This window comes from Melospiza georgiana, chromosome 19 (assembly GCF_028018845.1).
Source record: "Melospiza georgiana isolate bMelGeo1 chromosome 19, bMelGeo1.pri, whole genome shotgun sequence".
Lineage (NCBI taxonomy): Eukaryota > Metazoa > Chordata > Aves > Passeriformes > Passerellidae > Melospiza > Melospiza georgiana.
Window position 1 is genome coordinate 4,834,225 of NC_080448.1, and position 20,314 is coordinate 4,854,538.

Sequence of the window (20,314 nt, forward strand, 5' to 3'; positions counted from 1 at the left end):
TCTCCTCTGGAACTCCTCATGCTCCACTGTTTGGTTCACCCAGGCATCCTTTTCTTGCCAGATTTCCATCTCTAACAGCAGCCTCACCTTGGACAGAGCAGCTTCAAGGTTCACAGCCCTCCTCCTCCACCCTTCCTCCAGAAAATCACCAGGCCATTGACAACAGGAGACTTCCCAAACTGCTCTGGAGTCCAGGTCCATGTGGGACCCTTTTACCAGCACTGATAAAATCCACCACATTCAGAGCTTGCTGGAGGATGCTTTAATCCACACATTATTAACACAAGGCTATAATGTCTGGTGCCATTATGTCTGTGTCACAGAACAGCCTCAGGTAGGTTAAAACACAGACAGAAAAAGAGAGGCATATAAATTTCTCTATTGACATATTAGATCCACCATATACACTATTTTCCAAATAATCAATAGAAATTAATTATTAATAATTAATTATTTAATTACTAATTTATTATTAATTAATTATTAATAATTAAATTAAGCAGAATCTATTAACATTATGTTCTTTAAAATAATTCTATAGCTCATCTTCCTCAGAAAACACGGCTACTATCTCTATTTGTCCATATGCTGCAAAAGTTGAGAGCTAAGTGTGAATGCAAAACTTGCCGTTCTTCCATCTTTAAACACATCTCTGAATCACAGCTGCAACGGCACTGCTATGCTGAGATGTTATCTAAAATTCAGAAAGACAAAGTGACTTTAAATTATGTTTATTTTACATGGGGAGCAAGGAGAATTCCTGTTGAGCAAAGCACAAGAGATTGAGGCTTGCAACAAAAAAAGTGAAATTTCATGGTTTAGTTAGGATTTCCCAGAAAAAATCTAACACATCAGTTGTATAAAAGGCTTTTCATCTACAAAGCCAAAACCACTTTTTGGGTGAGCTAAGCATCATGTCACTATCCCATTTCATATCTAAGCAGACAAGAGATTGGAAATAAAACCAGGGGACCTGAATCACACGTAAGTATCCAAACCCTGCACCTTGCTGCCCTCAGCTCCATTTCCTACCGAGGGATGCCACTGGCTCAGAGCCTCCTTGGTGCCACTGCTGTGGCCTGACACACCCAACAATTCCATGCTCAGGGACTGCCAGGATCAGTCAATAAATGACATAGACTCCATGCATTTACAGAATAAATAATAATCTTTATTAAGAACCCTATACTTTTATACCCTGGTTTGCTACAGGTGGACTTGATTGGTCCTTTAATTAAAACACCATCACCATTGGCTAGTTAAGAACTCACCCTTTGGTAAACAAACCTCCATAACACATTCCACATCTTCACAACAGCAGGTGCAGCAAGTTAAGATCAGAATTGTTTCTCATTCTTTTCTCTGATCTTCTCACAGCCTTTCCCAGAATGATGCCAGGGTTTCTCTCTGTAGCACCATGCCAGGGCCTCCCTGCTCAGGGTGCCAGAGGGGATGAAGGCACACTCTGCCCACTTGGACAGTCACTGCTGGAAGGGGTTTTAAGAGCTAGTGAGGGGTCTGGCTCTGATTTTTCCTCAAAATGCGCCCCAGAGAGCCCAGATAGCATTGCCACAAGTCTGTCAATATCTTGTAGGAGCCTTGGTCCTACCAAAATCAAAATGGGCTTTTGTGGAGTAATTGCTTATGGAGTGGGACTCCAGAAGAGAAATCCCTGTGATGGCCATGCTCATGTCTTGCAGCAGGACAGAACAAACTCCCAATCAGTGTGTGTATTTCTTTGTGTCTTTGCTATTCTATGACATAAAAGGGAAATTCCCCTAAACACTCACTGTTGCAAATCATTCTATAGTTAAATAAGCTTTTATTTATAAAGCTTATTTATAAATAAGCTTTTATTTATACTGGAAAAGACTGAATTTATATGGCTGCATTTCCATTTTTCTGTGTAAGAAAGAAAAAAGATTCATTCAAACCTACTATTTTGAAACACTAATTAAGTTTGTATACACCTGTATGATACATCTTCACTACATCATGAACTACTGTTTCTTTTCCCTGCATTTGTTTTATTTGGCTGGTTTGTTGTTCTCCACAGTGCAGTTTCAACAAGTACCTGCATTTTGCCAGGGGAACACCTCATTTACTGCTGGCTGATACAACTCTGCCAGCACAGATGTTCACTGGAACAGCTCTAAATGGTTGATCTGTCTTGAACACTCATGAAATGTGTCAGGCCCATCACTAGGATTAAACTCTGTCAGGAACTAGCACAGGAGATGGCAGGTATGGATCAGGATTCTGTTGGGGTAGGCACTGGGTAAATGCAGACTAAAGAGCATGCCATGTACAAAGTTGTCCAAATTATTTACATGAATGCTGTCTACAAAAAGGACCAGATTAACTTTCAGCTTTGTTAAGTACTAGCTTCACTGGAAAAAAATCCTGCTTCTACACACTCTGCTAGAAACAGCAGCCTAGCTATCCAAGTGGCATTGTGATTTCAACAGCTGAGAACAGAGGTTGGGTGGCCCTGGGGCAAAACCCCATTCTTTTGGATTACAGCTTGGATAATTAGCACAGGCACATGAAATGTTTTCTATTTAAGCTGATACACTCTCATCAGGAACAGTTCTATTCCTCATTGCACTTTTCCTAACAGCACAAAGTAGCAGAAACCATCTTATCACTGTTCTTAAATATTCCTTGTTACCTCACTCCTGACATAATGTGGAAAACTGCTAGAATGGGAATAGAAACTGCATTAAACAAAAACCAAACAGAAACCTAGCTGATGGAGAAAAACATTACAGAAACAAACATCCTCTAAAAAAGGAACTGTGCTGTCAGGAGCCCCACACCTGTACTGTCAGAAGGGTTAAAGCAGCAGCTCTGGGACACTGTGGAGGTGGATCCAGTGGTGCCTTGTGAAGGCTGACCTAGAACAGAGACTACAAGGAGCTAAAGAATAAAGTAGGGGTTTATAAAGAGGTTTCAATAGATCCACCTTGGGCAGCACAACCCGAAATGGTCACAAAATGCACGACTGGTCACAGGGTCTGTCACTTGTATAAGTTCTGCTCCATTTGCATATTGGAGTTAATTGTCCAAGTACAGCTCCAGTCCATGCAGTCCCACCCTCCCTGTTTTTCTCTCTCCAGCCCACGTTGTTTGTGCTCTTGGGCCTGAGATTTAGGTCATTTGTCCTTGGTCCCAGCTTGAGCAGGAATTGTTTTGTCTCCCTACTCTGTGCAGAGCTCACCATCCCCTAATATGAAGTCCAGACCCACACACTAAAGCAGCACAGAATATGAAAAATATAAAAGCTAAACGTGAGGCATCAGTGTTGTCAGGAGCCTCACACTGCACTGTCAGAAGGGTTAAAGCAGCAGCTCTGGGACACCATGGAGGTGGATCCAATGCCGCAAACCCTGACAGGGCCTCAGGGTGGATTTACCCAAGAGGCAGCACCTCTCCTTCAGGCTGCTGGTCCAATGGCATCACCAGCTGCATCCCTACCCCATCTCTCCATCCCTTCAGACCAGACCCCACTTCTCCCCTGCCCTGAAGAACCACCTAAGGTGCCCATCAGCATAATAGGGTTGCCAGAACCAACACATTTTGATCATAAAGTGGCCAGAGGCAGGAGAAGCATCCCTGAAGTGCACTGTTGGCACTACAGCAATATAACCTCTTTTTTTTTAAGAGTTAAATGTGGGGTTTCTGTCAACATTTATTTAACAAGACCTCACCCTCATTTTCTCTCTGACCTCGAAAGCACTCCTCATTCCAATATTTAAGCATCACACTAAAACAAAATATCAAATGGTCCAAACTACAGCACAGAGGATGGATATAAATATCAGTCTTTTTGATTCTAATGGAGCTTGAAATTAACACCACTTTTCTCTTTCAGCACAATTTTTCAAAGAGTTTAAATTCTATGGGACAGGGACCACTTCCTCCAAAAAACGGTGTGAGGCTAAAAGATGTGTTTTGGCTACTGCAGAGGTGATCAGAGAAGCCACAAAATCCTGCCAGAGCTGAAAGCAGAGAGGGTATGCAAGAAATATTTAGTCTATACTTATAAATGGAAAGATAGCTCTCTGCAGTTCTTAGCCATTTGCAAGCAGAGTAATCTTCAGTACACCAGATGAAAAATCTTCATTAAATAATCAAATGGTAAAGATTAAGCTATAAAATGCAGTAACTGAACTAACTCCAAGAGTTGGGATTACAGATCAGTTTTAGAATTAACTCTGACAGCAACTGGGGAGAAATCATACTAAAGACTTTGGTCATTTCTAGGTTTATCCTTGGGGGTCCCTTGACTCCCAATACCACAGGGTCTAACAGGTTCAATCCCACTCTGTATATATAGAGCATATAGAATATATATACTCTGTATATAGAGTATATGCTATATATATACACACTATATACTCTATATACAGAGTATAATGTATATATACTTTGTATATAGAGTATAAGAGTATATAAAATACCTGCCTGTATTCTGTATATTGAATCATAGTATCACAGAGTTGTTTAGGTTGGAAAAGGCCTTCAAGATCCAGTACAACAGGTAACCCAGCACTGGCAGGCCCACTACTAAGCCATGCCCACACCTATGTGTACTTTTAAAACTTCCAGGAGCAGTGACTCCACCACTGTCCTGGGCAGTCTGTGCCAGGCTGGACAGCTCTTTCAGTGAAGAAATTTTCCCTAAAATCCAATCAAAACCTCCCTGGTGCTACTTGAAGCCATTTCCTGTAGTATCTATCACTTGTTCCCAGAGAGCAGAGCCTGTATCCCCCTCAGCTGTCCCCTCCTGGCAGGGAGGTGTGCAGAGTCAGAAGGTCCCTCCTGAGCCTCCTTTTCTCCAGGCTGAGCCTCTCCTCATCAGACTTGTGCTCCAGATCTTTCTTCAGCTCAGTCCCCTTCTCTAGACACACTCCAGCCCTTCAATATCTTGTATCTTTGTACTCAGTGTTTGCATTTGCAAGATGATAGTAGAAGCTCTTCTAGCTATTATTATCTGCTATGCTGACCCAACCCACAGCAACATTATGACGCCTCTCCTACAGGTATCTGCAAAAATGGGAGATGGGGAAAGTCTCAAAAAACTGAAGAATGTAGGGAGCTCAGGTCTCATTGAACATCAGGATTTCTGCTCCTAGGTTAGATAAAGTAACCTAGGAGATAAAACTTTTTTTACTTAGAGCCCTGAAGGACTCCTCTGCCGTAAAATGGTTGCCAAAGCTTTCTCCGGTCCTGCACAGCTCTTTCAGCCAACTTAATCAATACAAATTAATCAACCATATGAAATTCAACAAGGAAAAGTTCTAGATTCTGCACTTGGGATGGGGCAGCCCTGGGTGTGGGTACAGCCTGGGGAAGTGTGGGAAATGGATTTGTAGAGAGCTCTCAGGGCCTCACAGAAGGCCCACACAGTGTGCATCCATGTGCATTTCCTACACACAAATCCATTTCCCACAGGGAAGGAGCTGTTGGACAGCAGCACCACACAGAGGGCCCTGGGGGTCCTGCTTGGTGCCAGATGGATCAAAGCCAGCAGGGCCATCCCTGTCCTGGGGCTCCAGGGCCAGCAGGGCCAGTGGGGCCAGGGAGGGATTGTGCTGCTCTGCTCCGGGCTGGGGCAGCCTCACCTCCAGAGCTGGGGCAGGTTTGGGCAGCACAGTGTGAGGAAGAAATTAAACTGTTGGAGAGAGTGCAAAGGAGGCCATGGGGACAGTGAGGCCGTGAGGCGAAGCTGGGGAGGAGCTGCTGAGGGCCCTGGGGCTGGGCAGCTGGAGCAGAGGAGCCTGAGGGGACTCACTGCACTGAGGGGAAGAGGAGGGGCAGACACTGATCTGTGCTTGGTGTGACAGTGATGGCACCTGAGGGAATGGCCTGAAACTGTGTCAGGGGGGTTAAGGTTAAGGTTCCCCCAGAAGGTGGCTGGGCACTGAACAGGCTGCCCAGGGCAGTGCTCACAGCAGCAAGGCTGGCAGAGCTCAAGGAGTGTTTGGACAACGCTCAGGCACATGGTGTGACTCTTAGGGTTGGTGCTGTGCTGGGCCAGGAGTTGGACTCAATGATCCTTGTGGGTCCCTTCCAACTCAGCAAATTCTGTGATTCGTAGGTGAGCAAGAGAAGACCTGCTGGTCACCCTGCTCCACTCCCTGCTGTTGGGGAAGATGAAACAGGAAAGCCTTATAAATATGATTGTCTGGCAAAAAAACATTTGAGCATATGGAAACTATAAGCGAGATTGAAATGAAAGCAAGCTTTGAGATCCCTCAGTTACTGAACAACTGGAAAACAATGGTGTGGCCAGCTGAAGGTGATCCCCTTTTGATGGAACAACACCCTCTGCTTGCAGACAGGCCCAAGGGTCAGAGCAGACCCTGCCAGCTTGGCAGAAGGGGCCCAAAGAGGAGTTTTTAGGGTTTAAAATGTAACACAGCGTGGTGATGTAGTGATTCTTATAGGGTGTATGTAAATGCTATAGGATTTGTATCTTGTACTAGATTGGTTAGTGAGAATGGGAATATTCAACACAGAAGAAGATTTATTGTATTGTGATGGGAACCTTGCTCTGTTATCTCTTTTACTCTCTTATGCTTTCGCTCTCTTGCCTCTCTTACCCTCTCATCCTCTCTGCCCCTCTCTTCTCTCAGTCCTGCTCTGAGCTGTGTTTGGCAGCTCCCAGCAGGGCCCTGCACCCTTTGCAATAAACCCCAAGTTCCTGACCTGGCTGCAGAGATCTCTGCTCTCCATCCGTCCCCACTGTCCAACCCCCATTGCTCCTACACCTGCATATCTGGGACTGGCTTTGCAGGATAATAATCTCAAGTTAATATAGTTAGGTAAACTAATAAAAATCCACAGTATTCAGCAATCATTCTTCCCTGACAAAGTTTAAAACCAGGGAAAGTGCTTCCCAATTTCTCTTTGCAGAGTATGGTCAACCAAAGCTCAAGACTCCTGGGTTCATGGGGGCAGGGGAGAAGACAGAAATACCAGCACCAGTAGGAAACATTTATGTGCACTGCAGGAAACCTGCAGTGAAGGGTACAGCTCACTTGATGTGCTCATTTTTAATACCAATAAGCATTCCAGCTTCCTAATAGCCCTTCAGAGTCCTCTGGTGTCAGAAACCTGGCAACAAGACTGAACCTGTGATGTGTTCATCTTTAAATCTTGACATCATTGGAATTTATTAATCAAATGTGAATTTGGAGTAGTATTTTTGCTTCAGTCTAATTCTAGAAATCAGTGGTCTGAAACTGTCAGCATTAGTATGATTGACTCCTTTTATAACTTAACTCTCAACTACATCAATATTAAAAGAAATGTAATTTCTAGTTTAACCTAATTTTTAAAGAACATAATTCTATAACCTTTGTTATATAATATCTTTTTATTTTACTTCAAAAACATCTATTTTAAGTAATAAAGTAGGCTAATATGAAAGCCTATATTTAGTTTACCCTTATTTTTTTAAAGCAAAAAGCCCTTTTTGCATAAATGGAGGCAATCAGCTAGCTTTGGTCTAATTCCTCTGAATTCAAAATAAAAATCACCCCAGGAAAAAAATAACCAGAATACATTCTATGGAGAGGAGAACTGAGGGCTTTGTGTAGGCCAGGGGTTGTTACCACAAGCCCTACTGCCAGTGTATGGAGTTCTCTCAGTTTTAGAGACTGAGCATATTCATGATTTTTGAAAAGTCAACACTCTACCCTGGGATTGGAAGCTATATGTTAGCTGACTTCAATGAAAATATTTAAGCCTGGGTTTTAAATCAAGCTCCAGCTCAAGATCAGATTCCTTGCTTCTAAGGTTCTGGTCCCATGTGAATATGTAATGCACCATGAAAGAGAACAGGGCAGCAAAATCAGAACATATGTGATTTAAGAGGCACACTGCAACCATTTAAAAATCAATTATCTCTTATCAAAATACTAAAGGGAGAAAAACCTCCCACTCTAAACCTTAACATCCAGACCCCTTATCCTAGAAATTCAAAACATGAATGCTCTTCTTTTTTAAAACTTGAAATATTTTAAAACTTCCTTTCAAGTTTGTTCTCCTAGCTATAACCTTTGAGTTAAGGTGGCATCCCTAAACAGATATTTAATGAACAAAACATGAAGTTCAAATTTGATGGGAGGGAAGGTGTTGCTGGCTAAAACCAGGACATCATCTTCCCTAAAATTCAGAGTATTTCACCTAACACCAGACTGAAAGCTATCTATGGTTTATGAGCTTCAAATGATTTTATAAAATTTTCTCTAATTTATCCTATTTTCAAATGGTGGGAAAAAAAATCCTCTTTTCTGTAATAAAATATAGGCCTATTCATAGAATTTTGTAGGATAACAACCAAAAAATTAATCAAAACCAAACTTCCATCAATTTACTCCTTCATCTATGTAGGTGCACTTTTATGCTCACCACCTACCTTACTAATTCTTGTTTTTATTGTCTTTTTCTTCCCTACAGGTTCCTAAAAGATTCTATCCCCTTCAGGATACACAAGAAGAAATGCAGATGTTGCACCACACATGGTGACTAACACCACAGTGAGATCAAAACTGAAACATAGATGGGTGAACCAACATTTTGACTTTTCTGTTAAGCCCACCTTTATAAGCATGCAACAAGAGTCAGGATTTATACTACTGGGATTTAAACCTGGAGAGATTCTTGCTGTGTCTCAAGTTGATTTACATATAAGTAATATATTATTTACCTTAGAAAATGAGTGTTTTGCTCTATTTCAGCACTGGAGGGGGTGATGCAGTTTTTAATTAGTTTAGTGGTTTGATTTTTTTCGATGTCAAGAAAACAAATAGAGCAATATAAAAATAATAGCAAAACAGCTAACATGGGGGTCTATAATGTAACCATAAAAGAAGCACTTTCAAAGCACTTGCAAAGTTCCAGCCACATGATTCCCATTAACTGTAATGAGCACTGGACAGATAAATTCACACATGTTGCTTTGAAGATTTATACTAAATTGGCCTCATCTTTGTTAGCACTAAAGGAATACTGATGCTATACAATATAAAAGAGAAGTCTTTCAATTTGCCCCCTGCAATCTTCTTCATTATCCACAGAATTCTCCTGTAGCCAGTCATACCACAGATTCATAATCTCTCCAATTTAACAGACAGTTAAAAATATTAACTATAGCACACCAGTCACTCTCTGTAGAATCAAGTGCTAAAATGCTCCTTTGTTTAAGCACAGGCCCAGCTAGTTCTGCTCTGCAGCACATCAAAGGCCTGAACAAGTGGAGCAGCTCAGAGAGAAAGCTGCTGCTCTAGAAGCCAATCCATAATACCTTGCCAGGTCTTTAATTGCTGTGCATGTTTGGCTTGAACTTGTGCTGCTTTGAAGTGAAGACATTAGCTTCAATTAATCCCAAAATGACCTCAAGTTATGGGCTTCGGGAAAAAAAAAAAAGAAAAAAGGAAAACCAGAAAATGGCAGAGGACCAATGTGAGCTGCTTGCCCTTTTATTTCCTTATTTTCTCCCTTTCTCTTCTTGTCTATTTAAGGACAGGGATTGGTATTCATGGATATTAAACAGACCCTGCAAATGAAGCCTCTTCTCTGTTCCTCTGGCCAGAAGAGCCACAGGCTGCACAAGCTGGGGACTGCCCAGTGCCACCCTGCTGGCCCAGCACATGGGGAACAAATATCCTTCATCTGAGGCTGCCATCCAACATCAACCACTGGAAATCACAAGGACAAAACCCCAGAATCCATGGGCTTCTTCAACTATCCAAAATTGTTCTTCAACTAAAGGACTTTGGAAATGGAGATTTACACAAGTAAACTGTTGGAATCCAAAATGCAGGGAATTCTCAGAACTTGTAAGCCAAAGCTCAGAATTAAACACAGGATTTGATCTGAGACCTTGGAAAAGGCTTCCAAACTCAGGTGCTAGAAGTGAGAATGTGGATTTAAAGTTTAAAGCAGAGACACATTAAGTAGAGGAAAGTTTAGAGTTTTGGTTTGTGTGTCATCACATGATTGGCAAAGAAATCTTACACTGTGTCCATAAGATGAAATATCTAAGGATTGGGTCAAAAATATAAATATCCTGTTGGCAGGGTTTTATTGGTTAATAAGTAACTAAAAGGTCTTGTAACCTTCTGAGCCATGTGGTGAAGATGGCTCAGAAGATGGCTCATCCTTCCTGCCTGTGTTGAAGATAAGAAAAATAAATTGCATCATCTAAAGCAACTCAGAGGTCCTGTCTCTAACCCATTCAAAATTAAAATTTTTACACCTGGAAAAACAAAACCAAAACCCCCCACAATATCCTTGCAATTGTACATGCACAGACATGACCATTTGGAAAAATCTCCACAAGACCAGACACACTTCAATTTGTTAATACAGAGGAAGGAAGAATGTTTTCCTGAGATCCATCAGCCATGGAAAAACATAACTGTACCTTACAGACAGTTTCCTAAACAACACACATATGTTAAATTACAAATATACATTGCCACTGACTCTACCAGCAAACTGTTCCAAAAATTCTACTATTAACTGCCCTAAAGGCTAAAACCTTTTCCTAAATGAAACTTTTCCTAAGTATTCCCCCCTCCTTCAGCCCTTTCTCCAGGTACACCACAGACACAATGGTCCCCTGCCCCAGTGCTCATTCTGAATAAACCCAGCCTCCACCTTCAACTCAGAGCCCCCCTGTATTTCCTGCAGTTGCTGCTATATTAACTCATTTGTCTTGAATGCAGGTGACCTGCATGGGCCCAAGATTCCAGGCACACTCTCATTTCTGCTTCACACAACAGCAGAATAAACACCATAAAAACCACCAATGTTTTGCTGTGTGGTAGAATTGCTCTGATGTTCCTCTTCAGAATTACAAAACTCACCTTAAAAAAGAAATCCTTATTACTAGCCCTTTATGATTCATGTGAGTTTTATACTAATATATTTAATAGCCTATTATTTCATCCCATAAAACCAACCTCTGGTCCCAGTGTAATGTTCTGGTCTTTTGCCCTATTTGACAAAGCTCCCAAGCATTGCATTGCCAGTAAGTAATGCTAGCACCTTCCAAGCCATTCCTGCTGGGATTAGTCAGTCACACCCTGCTTTGGGGGGGATTCCAACTTAATGGGCCCCCAGCCCAACACCAACACAAAATGGAGCTGTTTTCTAGCTGGTTTCTTCTAACAGTTTCTAGTTTACCTAATAATTTCTCTCATGGTTTGTAGCTAACATCTTCATGAAATACAAACTGATTGGATCTTTGATACTTCAAAATCCATTCATGGCTTCAAAAACAATACTAGCAAGACCTTATGGTTAATGGCACATTGTTTATTTTAATTATGGGCTTTGTTGCATATTAGAAGAAAGCAGCCTTTCATGTTTCTCTGCTCTTGTGATAAGACTGACTGCTCTCTCCTTAATGAATCCTGGGTCTGCAGGTGAGAGAGCCCAAACATAGGCTGGAAGTAAATCAAGCCCTTATTCCCACTATGAAAAATGTTCTGCTTTCAAAGCTCTGCTGCTCTTGGTCAAAAGCTCCAAAGATGCAGTGACTGCTAGGGAAAGGTTTTAGAAAAACAGGGCAATTTTCCATTCCAATGAAATACAGAAGGACAGAATGGAAGTGGCTGGTACCCATTCTCTCAAATCCTGGCAGTGGCAGGACCCCTTGGAGCTGCAAGAAAAGAGCCTCAACTGGATCCCAGTAACTGATGTAATCTCAAAAACTTGATTCTGACCATTCTCATCATCTTCCTCCTACTCACAAATACTGAATTCCTAAACACCTGCATCCATGGAAGAGAAATATACCCAACACTGGTCTAACTTGCCATCCTTTATACAGCCAAAGAAAAAGCTCAAAGACCTCTCATGTTAGGCTGGACAAGAGCACTTACGGGTGGCATGGCATGGATTTTTTGATGTCCCGTATATTAGTTTGCATTTTTTGACGTCCCACATATTAATTTGTATTTTCTGATGTCTCACATATTAGTTTGCATCCCATGAAGCAGCAATGCTGCCATATCCATGCTGGCTGAATGCTGTGAGCCCACGCCTTTCAGACAGAGCAGGGGAGACACAAACAAGCTCTTGAGCCAAGAGTTCTAACTCTGCAGCACAGGAATTTGGATCCCACAGTCCCTCACTTCCCTGCATCCATGTAAAATACCAACAGCTGTATTCCTTCTCTTTCCCAACCCTGCTGTAGTGTGTTGCTTGGATGCAACTGCATCTTGGAACACAAAATGTGGTTAAGGATCCTACTATGCCAAATTCACCTAAGAACAAGAAGATATTTGTAATATCTTCAAATCTACAAATAAAGATATTACAAATATAATGTCAAGCAATTTTGAAAGAAATGGAAAAGAAATTTAAATTAGCCTTACAAAAATACCTAACCTTTGGAATAAAAGTTTTCAAGTCATTCTACATTTAAATGTTTGAAAACAATTATATAAAATTATCATGGCCAATCAGACAAAGGAGCTGATGCCACAGCTCTTCTAACTACATCTTCTTCAACAGCAGAAGAAAGTTCAGTCTGAGCAGAATCCCCTTGGATTTACTTCAGTAAGGAAGTTATTGACACAAGTTTTTGGTTTCATTTACAAGACAACTTATTTCCTAAGTTTAGAGAAGTAATTTGCATTTCCCATTCTGCTCTTCCCATTAACTTTAATATGTTGCTGAGGAAATGTGTAGTTTACCAATCATATCATCATCAAAATCCTTCTTTCCCCAAGCACAAATTTAGTAAATCATACCTGTAATTTAATTCTTAATCAAGAGATCCTTGAGCCTGACTCCTGAGACTCACTTAATGGATTCTGTTATGCACAGTATCAAAATGAAGCTGCTGTAGCTTCATGCTCCTGTCTTCTGCCTTGCCACCATTACAAACCTAAAATAAAATACTATCTGGTTTTTGTGTTCCAGTTGGTTAAGAAATAATTTCCAATCAAAATATTGGTCACAATAAGAATACAGACAGCATAAATGGTTCCAAACCTCAGTAAGCTCTGTGTTTCTAATGTTCTGTGCCCAGAACTGAAAGCAGAATTTGGAAACAAATTTTGCTTTGTCATTGAAAGCAAGAGATGACAGTTTAACTGTGCAAATTAAGTCTGGGAGGCTTATAAGTAACACTATCCATCCCCAGAAAAATCACCAACCAACCATATCAGATTGGAGTCTGTGAACCCTACTCACCCATTTTTTAAAGGCTATTTAATTCTGTTTGTCACTGCATAACTGAAATGCTTTCATTTTTTAATTTAAATTGTATTGCACTGAAAAAATATGCATGTGCACTTAATTAAGCTTAGAGACTGAGGTGGGAAATCAATTAAAAATAAACCAAATTATTTATTTCCTCTCTGAGATTTCTTTCAGCAGTGTTGGGGGAAAAACAGCCCAAAGTTTTAAGCTGACTTCAAGGAGGGAGCTCTCCTCAGTCTGAGGTGGTCTGGGATAAGAGGCAGCATGAGCCAAAGTGGTCCCTGTGGAACACAGGCAGAGGAAACTCCACAAAGCCCTGCTTAATGAAACAGCTTGGTGTGAAGGAAAAAGGCTTTGAGTGTGAGTGCCAAAGCCTTGTGTAAACTGATACAGCAGGATATTCCTAGGTCTGATATGGCAATTCAAAAATCAGAATCCTGCTGATATCATTACATTACAAATCCATGTTTTACTGACAGTCCAGAGAGGGGAATAACCTGCATGGGAAGGGAGCTTGTTTCTGTGATCTGAAAAAAACAAAAGGAAATTTTAAAGGAATAGGCATGGAAAGTGTTTTGTATACATAAAAGTATATTCACACCTACATATGTGAAAACACAGCACTGCAAACATATTTAATATGACTGAAAAAGTTATGCCACAAATCTAGACTGGGTGATCTCTTATTAGGAACAAAAGACTTTGTTTAACAAAAGATTAAATCCATTTAATATTGATGCTTTCCCATTTGAAGAGGATGCACCAAAATAAATGAAGTAAATAAGGAAAGCAAGTTGTTCCTTTGAATTAGTATTTTCTCTTAGTAAGCAACTTATTTGTATAAAGATTTTAAATGAATAAAGATAAAACATTCTCCTTTCCAGATTGGCAGTAATGTTGGAAATGATCCCACATAAATAACGTTTCCAAGTGGCAACATGGACAAAAGCAATCAGTACCCTATGTCTGTGTGCAGTACAAAGTGAACATTTTAATGCAATCAATAATCCCAAGGTAAAGAGATGATGGCTGCACAGCAAGACTCAGTAGGATATAGATTTCAGGTTGCAAGTCAACAAAGATGTAATAACTCAGCCCAGCTGCAGCATATTCCTCAGACACTACTTAAAAGCTCATTCACCACCAAGGAACATTCTCAGGAGCAGATCAAACCACTGAAGGATGATTTTCTCCATGTGCCACAGAATAAATAGCAGAAAATACCATCACTGGAGCCCAAGTCATGTGGACTCTGAGGCACAGGAGCTGCATAAATCTGAGCAAGCAAAGTGACACATCCCTACCCTGCCTGAGGCTCTGAGCAGGAATAACTTAGCACAGAGCAGTGATCATCCCTAATCAGTGACCACAATAACATAAATACACATATTATCCTCTTTATACACCCATCCCCAGTGAATAGTACCCAAAATATCAAGCAGCATCTGACACATAACTTGTGTGTGAAATTCCACCAGCATCTGAAACCAAACTCTGTGAAGCAACCTTCACTCACATGCAAACACATTTCAGACAACTGGGAATTCTGGATGAAAAATAAAGGTATCTAGTCAACCACTTTTCTTAAAGTAAAATAAAAAGATGCACTTAAGTTATTAACCTTTATCCACTACACTTCAGTGAAATAGAGTATTTTTCAATGGAAACTCAATTTCATGGAAAATTTAACTCATTGGAATGTATCTCTCTCCTAGCATCTCAATGCCTTGAAGATTCAACCCAGAGTTTCACACCAGTTCATCTGTACAGGAGTGCAGGCCTGGGACACCCCTATCACAGCACATCTGTACAGGGTGCAGGACACCCCTATCACAGCACATCTGTACAGGGTGCAGGCCTGGGACACTCCTATCACAGCACATCTGTACAAGGTGCAGGCCTGGAGCACTAGGCTCTGGCACATCCCAGAGCTCTGGAGAGATCCCAGAGCCAGCACAAAACTGCAGAGCCAGAGGAGTGGTAGCAGAGAGGCAGTGCTGGGTCTCACCTGGCTGACTTGCACCACCACTGCACTAACTGCAGGGATCCAAATTCCCCTTTCCATAACACCCTGCAACACACAGGGAACCCTGGGCTGGCTCCAAACACCCAGGGGGAGATAAAGCATTTTACTCACAGGTTACTGATGTTCCTGCTGTGTTTTACTGGATGACACAAAGCCCAGCACAGGAGAAAAGAGTTACCTTTGCAACTCCAGAACTGACTGCCTGCTATTTAGCCATGGAGTATCACAGGATAAGGATTCATCCCAGGCCTAGCAATAGAGCAAGGGGCATCTGAGTTCAAATCCTAATATGCACATTGACTGTCCTCCAGCACAGTCATCTTTCTTTGTGTTAACTCTTCTAATTTCATACATTATGGCTTGTAAAAGAATCAATATTTATTGACCACTGCCTTGGCTCCCTCAGTCTCTTACCAGTCCCTCCTGCACTGGAAAATGCCAGATCCTGGCCCTGGTGTGAGCTCCCAGTGATCTTCTGGGTTTTCAGTCCAGAGCAGGTTTGAACAGTCCCAAGAAAAAGAAAAGCCACAGTCCAGGGACCTTTACTGCCTCAGCTAGCTAAAAAAAACTAAGAGCAAAAAGACTTAAAAAATCCTAAAAAGCAAAGGAGAGCTCTGTCCTGCTGTCTGTCCATCCACAGAGAGTCCAGGAGAAGGAAGGCTGAACTCTCCTCTCTCTGGTTTTGAATACACCCCTCAGACACTCCACTGCTTCTCCTTCTCACTCCCTCTTCACTCTCAGATCTAGTTTTAAAGGTGCAACACTTATTTCTGGACTAAACAGAAATGGGGATACAATTCAGCATCAAGTCACCCTCGGACACTCCCTTACACAGATGAACCTTCAAGAGTACAATGAAGAAAACTAACCAAAAATTACTCAAAACACTGACAAATGACCAAATCAACTCTCTTCACTTTTACTTCAGTCCTATAAGATCCTTGTATTACTTGCTAGAAAATCCCACAACCTCAACTCACTGACTGCATGGGCTACTGTTTACAAGATTATAAAAAAAATTATAAATTCCCAGTTTGCTAGTTTAATATCACAATTTAACTTGTCATTAGCTAAGAGGGGCAAAATAACTTGGTTGATTAAGTAAATTTGATTACCTTTGCCCCTTGCTGATGAATGCAAGTGATTTTTAAAATTGAAGAGCTATTAGACTAGTGAACATAATTCTGAACTGTAATCTCTTGATACAGTATTTCCATGTTTAAAGATCAGCTGGCAGAAGCATGACTGCTAATACAGGCTGCCTGAAAATTCAAAACAGGAGATAATGGTCAATTCCTCCACTATTCTTGTCTAATTAGAGAATTCTGCTTCAGTTGAAATCCATTTAAGTGAGCAACATCCATGTATTGAAAAGAATGATAAAGAAAACATTAGGTCAGAAATAAGAATCTTTATGATGTGAGTAGGCAATTACAGAAGCCATCTCTGATTTTCCACCTCCACCTTTTCTATTGTATTTTTTTCTCTGTCAATACAAACTGTGGCAAGAATTGACATCAATAATAATTCCCCTCCCCTCCACTTTTTCTATTTTTTAAACTGTTAAAAACAATGGTCTTGTGAGAAAGCACAAACATCTGCTCTCTGGAAAGGAAAGAACAAATATTAGCATTCCCTCTCTACAAAACTGGTAGCAGAATGTGCTAGAGTGCTGTGCCCGAAGGAATTGTTGGTTTGCTGTAGTTTGTGGACAGCCAATTGGCAAACCATAAATTAGGTCAAGTTTTCATAAAACCAGCCCTACATACACATTCATGAATAAGAACAAGTGTCTAGTGATGCAAAAACATCTTCTAATGGCCATTATCTGATGGTTGAGCACTGAACAGCCCCAAAAATAAAATAAAGCATTATTATCTCCAGCAAATTTGATGAAGTGAGCTTTTGCCTAGTGCTCTGGGTAAGAGCAAAGGGCAGACAAGCCTGGCAACACCACCAAAGAAGGAAAATGTTCATAAGTTTGCCAGTATACTACCTAAAAATTGATAAATAAAGCCCCTAGGAAACAGTTATTGAAAAGTCAGCACTATGAAGCCCAAGGCTACACTTTTACATCTCTATAATTCCTTTACCTTCCAAACCAATCAAAAGCAGCATGGAATTTGCAAAACCTAACAATTCCACAGTGGTAAGAAACCCTTTTCCATGAGACACAATTGCATCATTTTATCATCAGGCAGAAATACAACCCCGTATGTGAATAATATTGGGCAAATACATGAAGTTTCCTTGTGCTTTCAAGAATATGTTATTCTTTTTAGCTTGATGTATCAAAGAAAAGCATTTTAAAAGTTCAGGGAATTTTGTGACTACTGATGGACTTTCACACATGCTGATAGTTAAGACAGGGTCATGGTTGTATCCCTTGCAATGGCACAGCCTCTTAACAATTTCCCTTTCTTCCTTAATCACACATAGTTAACAAGAGCAAAGTAAAAGTTAGAATTTCAGGTATTTGCAATGTTTCCTTAATAGCCTTTCATTTCTATTTGGGCTGAAACTTGATCTATTCTGAATAATGGAAACAATGTTCAAAGCATACATCCCCCCCAGCATTACACTCAGTTAATGGTCCTTGACTTGTGATATTGTGATTTTTATACTCCATATAAAGGTCTCCTTTGGGTTAAAAAAAAGAAAATGTGTCTTAACATTTGAAGCAAAGCCAAATAATGCTGTACTGCTGGGCAATTTTCAAAGCCACATTAAAAGAGGATCACAAGAAAAAGAGGCATCAGTACAAAAACACTACATGGCTCCTTCTCTGTGCTCCAGGATTTTGTTAAGATACTCTTTTAATCCAGCCATTTACTGCAACAGGCTTTATAACATATATTAAGTATTATTGCCTCCTCTAACTGACAGATGAGGTTTGGTGAATCTTGACCCTTCAGTTCCCCAGAAGCCATATTAGACTGTTACAAAAGTGCTAAGAATATTGTGATAACCATAAAAAAAATGTCTGTTTCCCTGATGGATAAGTTCTTTTTTGGAGGATGGATAGTTCAAGAAATTCCTGCACAATGTGACTGTCATGAGGGACCTAAACCACAAGGAGATTCTCTCTGACATTTCAGTGTCAGTTCTGAAGATGTGCTCAAGCAAAGTCTTTCCCCAAACCACCAAGGCTCGCACAAAACAAATCTCAGGATACCCCTGCTGCAAGGACTCCAAAATGGAATGAGATTTTGCAGGAAAGCATCAATCTCAGCAGCTGATTGCCTCTTGAAGCTTGTCTGACTCACCATCTGTCCTGCCTTCCCTTCCTTTTGGGTCAAGGTCTTTTATGGTGACATAAGAGCATGGCAAGGTGAAATTATTGCTGTGAGCACAGGGGTGAGGCACAGTCAGAACTGACCCCCAAAGTTCTTCAGTGCTGAGGCTTCACCACCTCTTGGACCACAGAGACCAGGAAAAGTGATCTGAAGCCCAGAAGTGGAGAAGCTGTAGTACTTATCCATCAAAGGGCTGAGAAACAGCCTTGCACAAAACACAAGCTTTAGCAGATCTGGAGTGGTTTTCTTCCACTTATTTTAATTCCTTTGATTTCATCTCCTCTGGGAGTAATTAAAGACTTTTTTCCATACCCTAGTATCATTGGTAAAACTCATTAAGGAAATTTTAAAACTATGAAAAATCAAATATCTTGCTTATCCTATCTAAATTTACCATAAAACACTTGACAAAGTCATTTTAAAATTATAAATGAGGATCATTCAACTTTCATTTTAAAATTACAAATAAAAGAGGATCATTCAACTTTCTTGAAAATCATCATCCCTCTCCTCAGTCAGTCAGCATCAGCTGAAAGAATGTCTTTTCCATGTCCAGGATCTATTTTTCAGATCACTTGGCTGGGCTAGCTTGTGTTTCCTCACATCCCTCCTACTCACCCATCTCTCTCTCAGACACAAAAGACAACAGATAAAAGCAACATTTCCTCAAGCTTCAGGCAAAGCAGGAAAGGGAACTTGTGACTGCTGATTTGCTCAAGTCCTGCAGCAGCTTCAGCATCTGGACCAGTTCATAAACCTGTAAGACCTACAGATGATAGAAAAATTTGATCCTTGAGCAGCACAGGAGCTCCAGTCATAGCCCTGAGAGAGGAATATTGGCCTCATTTGCACTGCACGAGGTGCATCAAGGTATCCCACGCTGGGCAGCACCAGCCAAGCCCCATCCCTGCTCTCCCCTTGTCAGAGACCAGGAGCTGCCCCAGGACCCCCCGGCACCAGGCAGGGACAGGCAGCACATGGGCAAGGCCAGTTTCTTGCTCATCTCAATAAATTCCACAGGTCCAGCAGCCAGTGGACATCTGGCCCCAAACCCAGGATAAAGCAGCCTAGGGTGCCAGAGGAGGTTCCTGCCCGGGCCACACACACCACAAGGTTGAAAATGCCTCTTACATTTGAAGTGAATTAGGGCTGGGTTCGCCCTTAAACCTAAAGGTCAAAAATCCTTATCCAGACACTGTATTCGAGAGCCTGGAAACACAAGTTCTGTGTTCTTCACAGCCTAGGTTACCTAAACTCGGAATTTATTCCACTGGTTTCCCTGTGTGTGCATGCACGTGTGTGCATATGTTTAATACACATATTAAATTTTAAATAGATTGCTTTTAACTAATCACATCAAACGGCATTTGTGCAATGTAAATATTTGCTTTGTTCCTTCAGCACTCTTTCAATTACACAGAAAATTTCAGAGAAATAAAATTACAGGAGGCCAAATATTAAAAGGTAGGGAGGGAAAAGAGTGTGAAACTAAGCTTCAAAGGGAATTCTACACTTTGATTTCAGTTTGCATATTCCAAATGCTCACATTTTGCTACACAGATGTCAAACCAGGAGGCAGGTAATAAAGCAGGTTTCTTTAAGATTTTAAAAAAATACATTTAAATGATCAAATTAAACCATATTCCAAGCATTGCAGAAATAGCTGACATATTATTAGTTCTTCCCTAAACGTTATTGAACCATATCTTTCCATTCTAGCAGGGGTCTGTCAGCTCTGCAGGGCCTTGCCAAAAATAAAGAA